Source organism: Tupaia chinensis, unplaced genomic scaffold, assembly GCF_000334495.1.
Source record: "Tupaia chinensis unplaced genomic scaffold, TupChi_1.0 Scaffold000119_2, whole genome shotgun sequence".
Taxonomy (NCBI): domain Eukaryota; kingdom Metazoa; phylum Chordata; class Mammalia; order Scandentia; family Tupaiidae; genus Tupaia; species Tupaia belangeri.
The window spans coordinates 1,253,101-1,271,061 of record NW_006159586.1 but is presented as its reverse complement, the minus strand read 5'-3'; positions in this window follow the sequence as shown (position 1 = coordinate 1,271,061).

The window sequence follows — 17,961 nt, the reverse complement described above, 5'->3', positions numbered from 1 at the left end:
TTCATAGTGTCTCTTTGTACTGTTTATATCAAATGTGTGTGTGTGTGTGTGTGTGTGTGTGTGTGTGTGTGTTTGCGCACGCGCGTAAGCACAAACATGTCTTGTGAAGAACCTCTGTAGTTAAGAGCAAAGTCTTAAAGCCATGAATGTGGCTGTGTGGGTGTATATTGTAAGAGAAGAGTTGCTGCTATAATTTCCTGTCTTCCCTGCCCTTCCATCGTTCTTCCAGGAATGTTTTCAGAAAGTCAGAAGAGGGCGACTACCTTGTTTATTGTCCAAGTTGGGACACTTGGAAGTGAAAAGGAGTACTACCAATTGTGATGCTGGGCAACTGGCATAACTGAGGACTGTCCTGTGAAAACTGGGGCTTGCAGTTACCCCCGCTATAGCAACAGGCCATCCTTTGAGGCCCATGGCAGTGGCTCAGGGACATCCAGTTCACCTCCCAGGCCATTCCTCTATTCCAGGATGTAGGCCTAGCTCCACTCAGCAGTGAGGCTGACCCTCCAGGGCAGGGGTGAGCACTCTGGGAGAATCAAGTTGAGGAGAGAGCTCCAGGGCCTCCAATGTCTTGCCTCCCCACAGCCAGATTTGGCACTCAGGGCCCTCGGTGGTCAGGGTGCCTGCCTCTGGGCCTGGGATTTTAGCACTTACTCCATCCACTTTAGCACCACTGTTTCTCCTCCCTGCCAGCCCAGGCAGCAGCTCTAATGGATTACTTGCATTATCTCCCTCATCACTGCTTAAATATTTATCAGACCATTATGTATTTAGTGGCCGGGAGCAGGGAGGGGAAGGGGCAGAAAGCAGTACTGCTCTGGCCAGATGCAAGGGTTAATTACAGATTGGATAAATCCCCCCGACTTAAAAATTAAATAAATAAACAGGGTTGGGAGATTAAAAGGGGACCGTTACTTACACGTAAGGAAGTCCAGCCCTGCCTAAGCCAGGTTTTAGTGCCTTCCAGTGCTTCATTTTATGATCTTTCTGTTCCCTTCTTCTACCTGCAAACCCGTGGGCCGCCTGAGCCTTAAACCAGCTTCTAATTAAAAACTATTCTTACGTTTTTTGCTCCTCAAGCAACCGGGGTATGGGAAAATTTAAGCTCTCCTGGAACTGGAGTCAACATCCGCTTCATAAAAGAAGTTCTGAAGGTAACTCCGGGGCTGGCACTGTGAAATATTGTTCATTATAACGAAGCAGCTGAGATAATGCTGTTTTCTAATTTCCCTTTCTCAGTCAGAAATTAAATAAAAAGTCATGTCTAAATTACAATACTGGATTGAGATCAGACGAGGGCCCCATGCAGAGAGCTCATGATCTATCCTTCCCACATTTTACAGCCATTAAAAAAGATTATTGTCGTTTTTTTCCCCTCCCTTTTCTTTGAGGCCATTTACATTTGTTCTGAACTCTCACTGTGTTTTATTCGAATCTCTTAAAAGTGCCAGTGCACATAATAAGTCAATCACAAACTTAAATTAAGAAAAAAACAAAACAAGCATCCAAGCAAAGTAGGACTCTGAACTCCAAGTTCAACTACCTACAGGGTCACTGACTTGACTGTTAATCATCTCCTTTCTAGCCCAGCACCTGTGCCCACTCCTCAATTGAGAAAGTCTTCTCCAGGGATAGTTGTCGTGGGGAAAGTTCATTCTTTGAAAAAAAAATAGCCTATATTTTTATAACCTGCCCCTTTAGGCAAAATGCCCCCTTGGACCAAATGAAAATGCTGAAGTGGCTGGTAAAATTTTTTTATATGCTAATGAGCCTACAATATTATATTTAATTGAGCATTTATTGAACTATTCAATTAATAAGGGAGAGAAGAGGAATGTGAGTACATAATTCAAGTCGTAATCTGAGCATTCTCCAGACAAGTTGTTGGTATCCTAGAATGCTGCACAAAAAGTTGTGCTGGGGACCAGCAGATGGCGTAATGGTTACATGGCCAGACTCTTATGTAGTTAATTGCAGTTCAAGTCCTGGACCCAGCAGCTTCAAACTCACACCAGCCTCATGCGCATGCATAGCCAAGATCTCAAGAGGAGAATAGAAGAGAAGAGAATGAGGCATGGTCAACCCCCTTGGGGGGGGGTGATTTCCCATTTTCTGTCTCACTGTCTCTCCAGTGAGTACATGCACCTTATTGCAAACATTTCTTAAAAAGAAAAAAAAAAAAAGTTCATGCTAACCATTATTATTTTTGATGAGATTTATTAAATGGCACCATTATGAATCATGTTTCAGAGTACAGGTTGCTTTCTATTAATCACTCAGATAATATGAATTGAGCATCTACTATGTGCAAGGCATTGTGCAGGAATAAGCAAAAGATGGTCTCTTCTAGAGACACTAGTTGCCCTTGAGTGAGCACTCTCCAGCCAGGACAAGAGCACATTCAGATTTTTAATTCGACAGAAATCACTGTGAGGCCAGAGCTGCCTGAGGACCCAGACTCTAGGAGGTCAAGGATATCAGGTCTCTTTGGGCCACGTCAGTCAGATAGGATCTTGTAGAATAGAACGGCATGAACCTGACTTTGCAAACCAGGTAGGACTAAATGATGAGGGCAGAAGATGGAAAAATACTCCAAGAAGAAGCAAAGAATGAGTGAAGTCTTGGGGATGGGATGAACAGGGTGCTTAAGGGCGCAGCATGCAGATAGTGTTAGTGAGAGCAAAGGCCAGAGGAATGGAGGAACAAAGAGATAGAGGCACTCATCTACTCACTTCACAGCTATCACCTGAGCACCTACTGTGTGCAGGTCCTCTTCTAGGCTTCTGTTAGGAGCTAGTAGCAGCAACCTGGAATGTCTACCTGAGCCACAAGATCTCTTTAGATCTCAGATCTCTGAAGAGTTTGAAAGTGTTGAGGCTAGCCAGTGACATGGTGGTTGTAGCAACTGGATCCCACATGGCAGAGTGAGTGATTTGAGTCCAAAGCTCAGAGGCTTGAAGATCACACTGGGTGTGCATGTATATGTGCATACCCAGAACCCCAAAAGGAGAATGAGGAAAAGGGATTGCAGTGTGACCATCCCCCAGGGAGGATGCTTCCTTACTTTCCCTCTCTCTCTCTGTCTCCTCCTGGTGAGCACATGCACCCTACAGCAGATTAAAAAGAAGAAGAAAATGTTAAAAGTCAAGGACAACATTTCTTTTTCTTACATACCCACAAAGAACACAGCACACAGAGTGAATCAGGGACTTGAAAAAACAAGCATATGTACAACTGCTTGAGCTGCTTTCATGCTTTCCTCCGCAGAACCTGGAGTCCAGGCTTTGCTACCTAATATTCCTATGGCCTTAAGCAGTTTAAGTAAGTCTCTAAGCCTCTGTTTTCACATCTATAAAGTGTGAATATAGTACTCACACTAAGAGTTGTGAGAATTAAATTAGTTAATATACGTAAATACGTTCTCATACTACCCAGCACCTGGTAAATGTCAGTGAACATGAGCTGCGATGATGTGCAGTTCTCTTCCAGCTTCACCCCACTGGGCTCTCTGTTTCTGCAATTTCCACTGAGTCTGTGAAACACCTTCGCCTGCTTCTCATCTTCTCACCATCCTCTGCCTGCCAGATCTTGGGCTGGCATTCCCACTAGGTTTACCAGGACACACACCCCAAAGCTTGTGCCCCTGGGAACTAGAGACATGATGATCTTTCCCTTCCCTTCTTTAACACACTCAGCATCCTCCAGATAAGGGCTTATCTTGTCATTCAAATTACTCTCTTATTTGCCTAGTTCGAAGTCTAATTTTCTACTTCATGAGTGTATTTCTCATGCAGAAGAGACCAGTGAAGTCCCCGATAAGGAAGTGAAGTGCAGAGGGAAAAGGACTTGTCTAACATGTGCTTCCCAACCAGTGTGCCATGAATTAATCCTAGTTATGGGGACCTGACCCCCTTAGCTTTAGAATATAGGGCAGCACCTGGGGCAGGCAGTACCTGGGATGCTCTCCTGTGGTCACAAGTGAACTTGTTTGTGCCTCTGTGGAAGGCCATCCAAAGAGGATGAGGTATAATGGCATACATTACGGTCCCCGTGGACAGTGAGCATGGCAAGTGGCATCCAACTCATACTGCTTTGCAGAGCTGCAATGAGAAAGACCAAGGAGATACTCTACCACCAAACACCTACGCCAGCAGCTGGTCACAAGCACCAGTGGTCACTATCACAGAGACAGGGAGTCCCAGGAGCTACTAGAGCATTCCATGTACCAAAAGACACCATGTGCAGTCCCAAGTGCAGAGGAGAAGAAAGAGAGACCAAGTGGAGTTTAATAGCGAGCATGACCCTGGGTTGGGCTTCATATGCACCACATGCTTTTGTCTGTTTGCAGGGGTTGTACCCTTTGAGTGGTATCCAAATCAGCTGCAGAGTAAATGCTCTGACAACACCCCCACTACATTCTGCAAATGAGACTATCGTTCTTCTGACTCTCTGACAAGAACAAGTTCCATTGAATTCAAAACCCATCTGCATCATCACAGAAACTTTCAACACTATATTTGTCAATGAAAGTAAAGGAAGAGCTGTTAAATTCTTTAAATATAATTTCAACTGTTATGAATCTTTAATGGCTATAAAAATGGCTTTAAATTTTTTATCACCCACTTGTGCAAACAAGGTTCTTATCAAGGGTGGCTACCAAGAATTTGTAGAGATCATCATTTGTAAAATCTTGATTAGGCACTGTGTGTGGCCATTCCAAGCATAGACTCTGATATGGAAAAATCACATTCATGGAAGAAAGTGAGCTCAAGTTTCTCATTAAAAATTTTTTTAAAAAATTTCATACTAATTTAGTAATGTTCCTTATATATTGCATTTTATTTTTAGTTTTGCATGTATGATATCAAAAAATGGAATGACTTTTCCTCAAGTCCTGTACAGATCCCTCAAGTCCCCTTTAGTTTACTGTCACCTCTAGGATCATGTATGGGATCCTCCAAAGACCCTTGAGACCAGACACATGAGCAGGAAAGTGATATAAGCTTGCAGTATGACAGGAGAAAGGAGTTTTCACTAAAGAAGCTGCATTAAAAGATCCTGGGTGGAGATCTTTTTATGTGTGCCGTGCCATGACTTTAAAAGGTTGAGAAGCCCTGCTCTAAGGTATCATGCCTGATCTTAATGAACTTGGGTGACATGTGTTTCTGACTGGCACCCAGCTGTCCCATTGTAAGTGTATCAATATGATCTTAATAGAAGACCCAAATAAAAGGATCTGTAGAGGCTAAAGATGACACCTATGACCCTGACGTGGTTCTCCTTGGAGTTGATCCACTGGTGCCCTCTTCTCGCGGGTGTTTGCCAAGACCAAATTCCCACTGGTAGCAAGATCTGGCATAAGAGAGAAGAGAAGAAGGTGTGGGGGCGGGGGGAGCAATAGTTCTCATATAGCAAAGACATGCTCCCTGAGTTACCCAATCCAACCCATCCTCTTCAGTTCTTCTAGGAGGCTCTCTTCCCCACCTCTTGATTTTAAATAACTTCTTGAACTATAAATGCTAAGAGTTCCAAATGAAAACTGATTGATAGCCTCGTATAATTATATAATAAAAGCACACTGATATGCATATACATTATGTGTGGGCTCATACGTCTATATGCATCTGTATCTATTCCAGAGGGAGGAATATGCAATAAAGTCTTCTGAAACAAATTGTCAAGGTGTCAATAAGGAATCTCATAATGAATGTGTGGGTGTGATCTGGGGTAATTTCATCGCAATTATGTTGCTCAGGCTGATTTCCCAAGGCAAGTCTTAAAGGCACAAGTCCCATTCCCAAGCGGAAAGTCGGGTGTTTTGCTTCCTATGGAGTCTTCAAAGCAGCACATTTCCAGGGTAAAATGCCTTCCCTGGAGCAGACCAGATCCATCTGAGAAAATCAGGTAACTCAGGAGAGTGTTAAGAGCTTCAGGCCACAGCTATGAGCCTGAAAAACCAACAGGAATTTTCTGTATTGGACCCCCAACAACTTTAGCAATTGTTCCTGGCTAAAAAATTAACAACTCTACCACCAGTGATGGACACTAACTGTATCAGAAACTGTTCAGACTGCTGGAGGACAAGGAAAAGGAAAGATGGGAACTGGCAGGCATGTGCTAGAGGGGCAAAGGGGAACATGTGTGGCTCTGGTCCCAAGGAATTCCCAGTCTGCCCGAAGGGATAGATGTGTGAACAACTCCTAATCATCTGATGTGAGATGGAGTGGAACAGAGATCTAACCCAGGAAAACCCAGGGACTGGGCAGGGACTTAAGAAAGACTCTGTAGGACAGATGCCATGTAGGCTGGGCCTTAAAAGCAGAGGAAAAGGTACAATCTGTACCTAAGATGGTTTTGGATAGTACTTTGCTTTGTACTGAGCAAAACAACAACGTTTTTTTCATGAATTTTTTTTTTTGAGAGGTTTTTGCTATAGGGTGCGTGCGCTTCGCCAGACAGACAGAGAGAGACATAGAGACAGAAAGTGAGAAATCACCCCCCAGGGGGGATGGCCACGCCGCAATCCCTTCTCCTCCATTCTCCTCTCGGGATCTTGGTCATGCACGCACACGCTCCCGGCGTGAGTTTAAGCCACCGCGGTCGACTACGTGGGAGTCCAGCAACATAGCCATTACACTAACTGCTGGTCCCTTTTTCATGAATTTTGAAGTACAAATTCCATTCACGAATCTTCTCAGCAGGCACTAGAGTTCCCAGGTGCCCATCCTGAGGCTAAGCTGCAGAACTTGCTATTGGGAAAGCTATTTGTGGTCCAGGAAGTTGTGTGGGTACAGGACTCTGGCCACAGGTTATGGTGGGACCATCTACCACAACCACTCCTGAAGAGCTATGGAAGTCAGGCTGGACAAGGAAAGAAAAGAGACGGGGTCAAGGGCTGAATGAAAGTCAGTTAGAAACAAAGAAAGGGCAGAAATCATGCCCTGCTTTTCCACATCTAAATCTAGACCAGCCAGCCCATATCAGAAACCTGTAAGCTTTTCATGACGCCTCCTTCCTTGCCATCCCTGCAATGCTGCCCATTATCTTCCCCACCCTAGACAGTCCTGACCAGTCACTAGTTCCTGTCAACTTGACTATGGTAACATCTCCTGACTACTCCCTCTGTCTCTTCCCTGGTTTTTAGTCCAGCTCCTCTAGTATAGCACCTCCTTTGGATACCAGTGATTGCTCATCTGGAATACTGTAGGCATGACCAGTTGACCTCTAGCCTCTAATCCATCCACTTCCCTGCTACCACCCCGATTTCTCAAAAGTACTTTACAGTCACCTCCTTAAACCTTTCAGTGTTTCCCCTTCCCCCCTCAGATAAAGCTCAGACTCCTAGACATGACCACCAAGACCTTCATGCCCTGTCTCTCCTTCCCCATTTCTAGGCTCTTATCCTTCTCTTATCCTTCTCTTGAACTGCCAAACCCCACAGTCATACTGAACTCTTTACAATTCCTTCAGTGTCCAGACTTCAAACATCTCTCTCTCTCTCTCTCTCTCTCTCTCTCTCTCTCTCTTCTCTTTCTCTGAAATGTCCCTTCCCCCTTTATTGCTAGGTTAACTTGTAGACAACTTTGAAAACTCTACTCGGGCTCTCCCTCTAAGATCCACAATCTGGGGGAGACATATCCCCCTACACCCTACTCCAAGTTCCAGAGCTCTTTGAGTGTGTTGATCTCCAGAAGAAACAATTAACTCTCCTTTCACTAGCCCATCATGTCCTTGAGCCACAAGTAACTTAGTAATAGGAAACATGCCTATTACCTGTGCAAACCTAGCACCCAATATCCAGTTGCTGCCATATAGCACATGCTCAATCAATATTGGGAAGGAAGGAGGGAGGGATGTTAGGACAGATGGGTGTGTGGATAGATAGATGGATGAATGGATGGTAGTGCTTGGGTAATCTGAGAAGTAATGAAATGAGGTTTTCCTTCCTGTCTGGACCCCACCATCTAGTTCAGCTCTAATATGGTGTATTGGATCCCCCTACAGAACCCTCCCCCCAAGACCTGACATGTGAGCAGGAAATTGATACAGGTTGCAATGTGATAGAGAAAAGGGGGTTTTCACTGCAGAAGCTATTAATACATTTTAAAAAAGGTCCTGGGCAGAGATCCACCAGGGAGAGTAGACCACCCCATACCAATGGAAAGAAAGCTGCTTGCCATATTCCTGAAGGCATCAAACTGATTGTCAAAGCTTTTCTTAGGTAATCTAAGTCAGACAAATGGGGAAAACCAGAATAAATCCTATTTCTCTTTCTGTAGTTGCCTTTTGGACACTGAATGAGAATCAGCAAAGGGAGAATTAGCATTCACCACTGCACTAAGATATGCATCCTGATATACAGTCGATGTATCTAGCTCTGATTATACCCTTAAGATGAAAATCTAGAAGCAGAATTACAGGGTTTTCTTAAGAGAGATTTTTTTCTATAGGGCACATGCACTTGCCAGAGAGACAAAGAGAGTTGGAGAGACAGAAAGCAAGAAAATCCCCCCCAGGGGGATGGTCATACTGCAATCCTTTCTCCTCCTTTCTCCTCTCAAGATTTTGGGCACAAGCGTGCGCGCACACACACACACACACACACACATACACACACACACGGTGGGAGTTTAAGCAGCCAGGTCTGGGACTCAAACCACAGTCGACTATATGGGAGTCCAGAGACTCAACTATTATGCTATCTGCTAGTCCCAGAACTACAAATTTGAAAAGTATAGATATTTGGGGGGCCAGACGGGTGGTGCGATGGTAATGCAGCTTGACCCACAAGAAAAAGGTCCTAAGTTTTCGTCCTGTGATCTCTTTGAGCACATCAGGAACACATGTGTATGCCTGTGATCTGGGCTGGGATGAGATAGAGTATCCCAAGAAGAGGGAAAGAAGTAAGTAAAGGTACAAAGGTGGGAAAGTCCAAAGCCAACCTGAAGAACCTAAAGAGTTCAGTGCACAAGGAGTAGAGATCCATGGGTGAGTGGTGGAAAGTAAGGTCAGTCAGAGAGGATCTAAAAGGTCAAGATTTCCCCAGAACACTGCCTCCTACTCTGTCCTAACCTCTCCTAGAGGTTATTCTCTCCTGGATAGACTAAGCAAGAGTCTTTGTCTCCTAGCTGATCGGATGTGTGTGTATGCTGTGTACATTCCACTCTTTTATGATGGCTGCTGTACGTCTGAATTGATTAGCCTTTCAGTATGGGAGCCATCTGCTGTCTGTCAGGCTTCTTGTCTCACCAGCATGTTGATTTCAATAAAATATTATGGCACTTGGAGTCTGCTGGAGAGGTTGATGCTGTGAATCCCACACATCCAAATCAGAACTAGATTGAAAGCTATTTAATGCTCTCCCCTCACTACCTTCTGTCTCGGACAACAGCTTCTACAGTGAGCTTCCCAATACATTCTGCACCATCTCCATTCTTCTAGCCACTGGACTGAGCATTGGATCCTGGCCTGGCCACCACAATATCCCATTTCCTTTGCCACAAGGATTGGTTATTCTATAAGTATAACTCAAGCAACCTATGGGTGAGATAAATTGTCTTTCCACAAGGATTAGGGATGTATATTTGGAGCTCTGGTCATCATCTTTGCTGGCATGTAGAAACAGCCAAGCAGAAACAAGCAAATATATGAGATAGACAATTCCCTAGAGAGATTCAGCTCTTTATTCCTACATCCCTCTCTTTCTTTAGCTCTAGGAGTGATCTCAATATCTTCCCAGCTACAGGAACACATGTGTATGCCTGTGATCTGGGCTTTACATTTCTTTTTTGCTTAAGCTAATTCCTGTTGAGTTTCTGTCACCTACAAGGATGGGTGAATGTACAAAATAGTAATCAACTATAATCAATCTAGTTTCCTAAATCAAGCATGGGGAGTCACCTCTAAATCTATCTTTTATCCTCAAATCTAATCAATCACCAAATCCTCCTGATTTTCTCTAAAATGTCTTTTCAGTTATTCCACTTTCCTCCTTAATTATCTTTCATCGGGATCATATTATAGTTTTCTCATTACTCTTCCTAGGAACTTATATCCTCCAAGTCCATCTACTGAAATTCTACCAAGTTAGTCTTTGTAGTACTCAACTTCCCTTTCAAAACTTCAGAAGATGTCCATTGCCCATGAGACAAATCCAAACTTCTTTTTTTTTATTTAATTTTTATTTATTTTTAAGAGGATTTTGCTATAGGACGCATGCACTCGCCAGATAGAGAGAAACAGAGAGACAGAAAGCAAGAAATCACCCACCAGCGGGGATGCCCACGCCACAATCCCTTCTCCTCCATTCTCCTCTTGGGATCTTGGGCACACATGCACACGCACCTGGTGTGAGTTTTAACCCACCGGGTCTGGGACGTGAACCACGGTCGACTACATGGGAATCCAGTGACATAGCCATTACGCTAACTGCTGGTCCTGACAATTCCAAACTTCTAAGCATAGAATAGAAGCCTGTCTTCATCTGGCCCACTGTGCCTCTTCAGTCTCAACTGCTAATATACCTCTCTTCCAGCTCTTTCATGCCTCCAAGTCTTTGCATATGCTTATGCTCCTGGCTAGAAAGTCTACCCAACTTTGTTCATTGGGTTTCTCCTCTGCCCACCAAGATGCAGCTCACGTTTTGTCTCCTTTGCAGGATATTCACTGCCCATTCCTAACCTTCCTATGAAAATCCTTGCATCTTGGTATGTATGTCAATGATGGAAATGACATAGCCAAGCAGGTAAGAACACAGGCTCTGAGTCAATGGGCCTCAGTTTGAGTCCTGGCTCTTACCCCTACTAGCTATGTGAACTTAAACAAGACACCTAATCCTTGTAAGACCCACTTTTCTCAAAGGCAAATGAGAGCAATAAATAAAGATATAAAAACAAATGGGAAAACTAGTTAAATTTCTTAAGTAGAACATAACTTATACTCAGTAAGTCACACCTTTCATTGTTGCATTTTTAAGTTTATATCATTAGTATATTCATCTATTAACCCTTCCACCCGTTTTAAATTTATATCATTAGTATATTCATCTACTTACCCTTTCACCTATCCCCTCAACCCAATCTTTCTTGTGAGCTCTTTGAGGATAAGACCTGAGTGCTGTATCTTATTCTGCTATGTGACTAGCACACCTAGCACTGTGTCTAATATAGTAAATGTACAACCAATATTGATTAACTATCTATTTCTCTTCATCCACTGTTTTACTGGGGAAGAATGAGGAGGGAGCTACTGTGTCTCTCCCATTACCACTGGGACTCTATATGGCTCAAAACTGACTAACGACAGGGTCTCCATAGGAAATAATTCAGAAGTGGCAACTAGGAAATGAGCCAGCCTCATAGGGATACAATATTAGTTATCTAAAATAGCAAATGCAATCGGATAGCCTTCCAAAATCCCTTTCCCCATTCTTTCTAGCTCATTTAACTGTGAGTTTGATCAGTTCCAATCTCAGAGAAGTGATCTGATTCTTAAGCCATAAATAAATCCTAAATCTTCTAAGCTGGTCATGGTAACGCCATTCTTGCTGGAACTTGATTTGGACTCAGACATGTAATCCAGTGTGTGCCAAGAAGGGGAAAGTCCTCTGTGAATTATTTGGGAAAGGTTCCTTCATTATCAAAAGACACACGTGAAACCAGTAAGGCGCTGGGATAAGTGTAGTTGCCGCCATGATGTTGAGACCAATGATGTTGAGTTCACCCACGTCTCCAAAGCCAGGAGTTAAGGCCCAGTTCTTACCTGGATTTTTAATGGGGGATTTGCCAGCTCCAGTGACTCTTGACTGTAGAGGGTAGTTTTCTCAAACTTCTTTTAGAAGCCTTTTACTTTAAGGATGCAGCCTATATGTAGCTCGTACTTTGAAAGATGCTTGAGATACATTTTAATGAATACTAAAAACCCATGTAAATATAATTTTGTGCTTTCTGTGACAGTGGATGCTGAAGCACAAAAACTCAGCATTGATTATTGTAAATTAAATCATTGAAGCTATGGTGAAGCCTTAGCCTTCGTGAGAAGGTGGGATGAAGGAGAGGGAACTACAGCTGCTTCTACCAAGACATAAAGATTATATTTAACAATTTGAATTATGGTCTTTTAATTTAGATAGTATTTAATATTTTAATTATTCTTGTTGTATATGTCCTGTCATGGATTATCATCTTTCAATATTCTAAAACCAAAACATTCCAACATTCTTTAAAAAACCTACCACACAAGTTTCTTAATAATAAACTTTGTCAATTCTACGTATTGAAAAAAAAAAAAAGACACAAGTAAGAGACAGTCCTTTTCTTCTACCCTACATCGTTCTGTCTACAAAAGATGCCTTGAACAGTGACTTGGCTATCTGGCGACCAAAAAGGAAACCCTCTAGGATGACAGGACAGAAAAATGGGGAGAACCCAGGTCATTTTTTAATTTTTTAAAGAATTATTTATTTAATTAATTTTATTTGATGATGATGATGATGATTTTAATTTGACCAGAGCATGGGAGGGAAATAGAAAGAAAACCACCAGGTTTGGGACTTGAACCACAGTGAGCCATGAGGGAGTCCAACATCCCAACCACCATGCCACCTTCTGACCCTGGAATCTGAATCCTTAATGGCATTGTTGAGCCATAGAATTAGCTGACCCTGGAGCAGCCCTACCTCTGAACTTCTTGCTTAATGAGATAACAAATTTATCTTACAGTCCAAATCTGTGGAATTAGAATTTTCTGTTATTTACAGCCCAAAACATCCTAACAGTTTTATTTAACTTTACAACTTTTCTCCCAAGTCCCTGCTCATTCCCTTCTTTGAAGTTACATAGTACTCTCACTTAATGACCCTTTTATACATGTTTCCCTCTTTCTTCTTGAAGTGGATAGTCTATCTTTTACACTTTTTCCCCCCTGGATAATTTTTAATTACCTTCTGAAGCTTGATAACCCTTCTAGAGGGTTGCGTATCTGAATATAAGTATGCTTCTTCTTAAAAGTATCCCATAGTTCTTCTACAGACAAATTGGATTAAACTCTTACCCCTATGCTCCTCTTCTGAACCCCATTAGCATTTTATGCACATGTTAAGTAATATTTAAAAGCAGTCACTGAACTCCTACTTTCTCCAACTACAATGAGAGCCCTTGCAGGTAAACACTGTATCTTATTCTCTAGTAATTCTCCATTTTAGTGCAGTGTTTGGACTGGAACATTGCAATAAATGATGGACTGATGGATAGTGGCATGGATGATGCATTCTCCACCACTTACCAGACTTACAGACTCATCAGGGAAAACAAAATAACAAATTATAGAATGACAAGAGCGATGCCACATTATGTGATACACAGACTTCCTAAAATTTAAGGAAATGTGCATAAACACAACTTCAAGGCATTATTGCACAATATTAAACTAATCAAAATAAATAAATCGGAAAAAATCAAACTGGGTAGACTGTGGGGAAGTAGCATGCCTGTGCACTGTTAGTAACATTGTAAATTGGTTCAGTCTGCCTGGGGAGCACTAGGGCAATATGCAACAGAAGCTATAAAACTGTGCATACCTTTTGACATAGTAATTCCACTTTAAGGAAGTCACCCAAAGGTATTAACCCAAACCAATAAAAAAGAGGAGGGCAATGGGGCAATTTATATGAAGACATTTGTAGCAATGGTATTTAGAATAGAAAAACAAAACAAAACAAAACAAAAAAACAGTAACGACCTAGGCTCTAATGAGACAGCAAAACTAAAAACATTATGTCATTTTAGGTAAGGGTGCAGACTCACAATGTCCACACAAAAAAGCTTACATAAAGTTATGGTCAGTGAAAAAACATAAAATAGAAACAACAGACTGATTAAAATGATATGGAATTTGTTTATAAATCTATACCTGTATATGGTAAAAGAGAGTAAACAGAAATAAGAATTTGTTTCATGATAATTAGGTGCCTATATTTCTATGGACTTCAACCTCCATCTTCTGACATTCATGTGTCTTACAAAGGTACCTATCATTTCTGCTTTCTGAGTCCTAATGGCATGAAGCTGTCAATATGTTGAATCAGCCTGATTTCTTGTGGAATAAAAAGATGATTAAATATCTTTCTGGACTAAATTGTGACATACAGATGGTGAGCTGGGGCTATCAAGTGTATTGTAATCCTTGCCAGGTAAAAGCAAATTATATATTGTTACTGGAACTGATTTTTTATAAAGTATTAACCATACAAAAGCTGCAGAGAAAATTTCAGGGGACTAAGTTATTTGTCCCAATAAGGCTGGAACAGCTGTAATTAGAGGATACTTTATCACATTTATAGTAATCTACTGCCATTCTGCAGCCTAACTCCACTCTCTACAAGGGAAAAAGAAGTGATATGAAAGGGGTTGTGATAGGATCACCATACCTACATTTTTCACTTCTTGGCTTCAATGAATTCCCTCAAGGATAAAAAATTGCTTTTGGTTTACTATTTTTTCTTTCATTTTCACTTCCTAACATGGAAAACTTTTAGGAAATCAATGGGATAATTTCACCTTGTACTAAATATATTTAGTCCAATGATACAGTTGTGAATTAAGAAAAATAACATGAAATGGCCTTGGGATCCACTAGGCTAACTATGATGTCAAAATTTATCACCTGACCCCCATAAGATCCTCCTCTTGAGCAGTGAACCACAGTGGTATGCTGGATCCCTAAGAATCAGCTCAGATCAGAGAAAAATCTAAGAGGCATGCTATCTTTTTATCCAAACCGCTGTGACCTTGGTAAACAGATTAGAGCTCTGTAGATAGCAGAAGTAGAATTTGCAATATCTACATATGGTATATTGCAGGGTCCTTCCCCAAAAGTAACTGCTCTCTCCTTCCTTTAGTGGTCTCTGGCTCTATGGCTGGTCTATGGCTCAAGTTTAGGGGCTGGGTGAGGAGCAATGACATACTCAAAGCATGTTTTCAGTCAAAGTAGGCTTCTGTTCTTTAGGTCTAGTGTTTGTTTTGGTTTTATGGATCAAGAAGGGTTTCAAAAGGCTGTCCATACATTTCAATCAAAAGGTCAGATCGTGTGTAGTGGTTGAGTGACCAGTCCCACATGGCTGATCACATGGTTTGAGTTCCAGACACAGTGGCTTGAAAAACATGCCAACTACTGATGCATTCATGTGCAAAATCCTGAAAGAAGAAAGGAAGGAGAAGGGATTGCAGTGTGACCATTCCTCTTGGGGGAGAGGGAATGCTTTCTCTCTCTCCCCCCCTCTCTCTCACATTGTCTCTCTTCAGCAAGCAAATTAATTTAAACAAAAGACCTATAATCAATTAGCCATTCCTAAGATCTGTATGGATCCAGACCATTCTGATTAGCATATTAGCCTGCTGCTTGTTATGTGACCACATAGTCAGACACTGTTAACTGCTTAACCAATAGCCATTCTCCACTTTCTCCTTATTAATGAAAATACAATTTGCTGCAGTGTGGCAATATGCCCAGCTAAAAGTTCTCAGATCCTCTTGCAGTTAAGTTGCCAGTATATGTAACTTGGATTCTGACAAATCAGATAGGTCTGTGTCAAAATGGGATTCTGAAGTGAGCAAAACAAAGAGCAAAATGAAAGTAAAGTGTAAAATTATGTGTGCAGGATGATGTGTATAGTAATATATTTGACTGGACTAATATGCAGTATATTCATGGTAGGAAGATTCTTTTTGTATTTTACAAAGATGTATAGTGATGAAATGTAAATAAAACAAGAAAAAAAATCACATATAAAATAAACAATGTACAGTGATTAAATGTAAGTTTTTTTTAAAGAACATTTAACACATTGAGGCCAGCAGGTGGCATTGTGGTTAAGCACTGGACTCGCTCATGGCCAAATGTGATTTGAATCCTCTATCTGGCAGCTTGAAATTCACACTGGGCATGTGTGTGTGTGTGCCCAAAATCCCAAGAAGAGAATAGAGAAGGGGTTGCAATGTGACCATACACCCTGGGGAGTGATTTCTCACTTCCTCTCTCTCTCTCTGTCTCTCTAGTGAGAGCACACACCCTATAGCAAAAATCTCTCTCTTAAGAAAAAAAAAGTGAGATGTTTGTAATCACCTATCTTTATTACATTTTATGTATTTACAAAGGGTCTTCAAATGTTTATGGAAACTGCGTGTTATGAAAAAAATGCACAAATTTAATTTTTCTTTTGCACCAAAATAAACTTATACTTTAATTAAAAAAAAATAAAAAGACAATGCAGTGAAACTGACATATGGCAAACACAATGGTAGGGATAGCCAGCCCTGTAATGGTGAGAGTGCTGAGCATCTGGCATCCAGTCCTCAGTGTTATCGGTACCAGGGAAGAGTGATGTGTCACTACAGCTGCCCCACAGTCCCGGGCTTTGCTCTTTAGCCACTCCCCATCCAAAGGCATCCTGTGTGGTACCTAACATCCTTTTATAAAATCCCTCTTCTGCTTAAACCAGCCAGCTTGGGTTCTGCTGCAATTAAGAACATTAAATAATACATGTACCACCTTGCCTCTGGAGGTTTTTAAAGTGTCACTCCTTGTTCTCTTCCCCTGAGGATCCCACTATTCCCAATGAAATGAGGGATTCCATTTCAGCTACAACACTTTCAGCATAGAGATAACAGCCTCCTCGGCACTCATTGAAGATGCTGGCACTCCCGCTGTGGTACTTCTCAGTGCTTTGCTCAAGGAAATGTCTAGTCCCTTACTGGGGATAGAGTTAAGGGTGGGAGAGTAGGTTATGCTTCGTAAGTCCATGTCGACCATTTGGTCTCCCTCATTTTTGGAATACATGACATTATATCAAAGGTGTTCTGGCATCTTTATTCCTTATGGGCCACTATGGACATAGGTTTTAATCAACCATATAAGAAAATACTTGGGAATCCAAGACATTTGAACGAGTACATTGAATCATGCATCTCTGATAAATACACCATATGCATAAATTTAGACTGGTCTAAAATGATGTTTCCCCCAACTGAGAAGCTGGTCTAGATGTTGGTTTACCAAAATGAGTGACACTTGTCCCCTACAATCACCAATATTGGTTCTCAAGGTGCTCTTCAAGAAGCTGTAGGGGGCTCTTAGAGCTCCTCTAAGAGCCAAGAATACAGAGTTCTAGGCATCATATACTACTTCAATCAGAGAAACTCCAAATTGAATTTGCTGACTTTCAGTTGAAAAGCCAGATCTAAAGCTTTACCAAAAAAAAAAAAAAGTTAGAAAACCACTGAAATAAATCATCTTTGGAATCCACCTGAAAGATTCCATGATTTTCTAATTACCATGGACTGGTTTGATGTCCCTCATTGGAATCTTAAGGGGAATCTACAGAAATGATTGCATTCCTATTTCAAGGTTTGTTTTCCCCTAATCGACTGAGCCTGTCAGGAAGCCACATATTTGCCTTCCAAGAGCACAATATGGTACATGCTTCTCTTGGCTAACAGCAGAAGCTAGCAAACCCCAACAGTAGATAAATGATAGAACAGCTCATCCAAGGCCATTTCAGGACCTCCACAGCAGCCACCAGGCTCCTGGGAAACAGGGATGAGGTTGCCTTAAAAACAACAATCTGTGAAGGGTCAGTAGTACCCACAAACACCCACTGTGTGCTCACCGCATGCTCAGTCTTGTGCTGGACTCAGTGGGGGAATTCAGAAGAGAGCCATAGTCTTTCTCCACTCATTTACTCCTTTACCATCTAGCATTTACCAAGTAGCTATTGTGTTCTAGCCCCTATAATAATGAACACAACCCCATTCTTCAAAGAACACACCAGCCTAGTTACCAAAGCTTCATAGAAATGAGATTCTTGGGCCAGTCAGTGGCATGGTGGTTAAGGCAGCTGGATCCCACATGGCTGACTGTGTGGTTCAAGGTCTGGAACTGGTGGCTGGGAAAACAATGCAGGGTAAG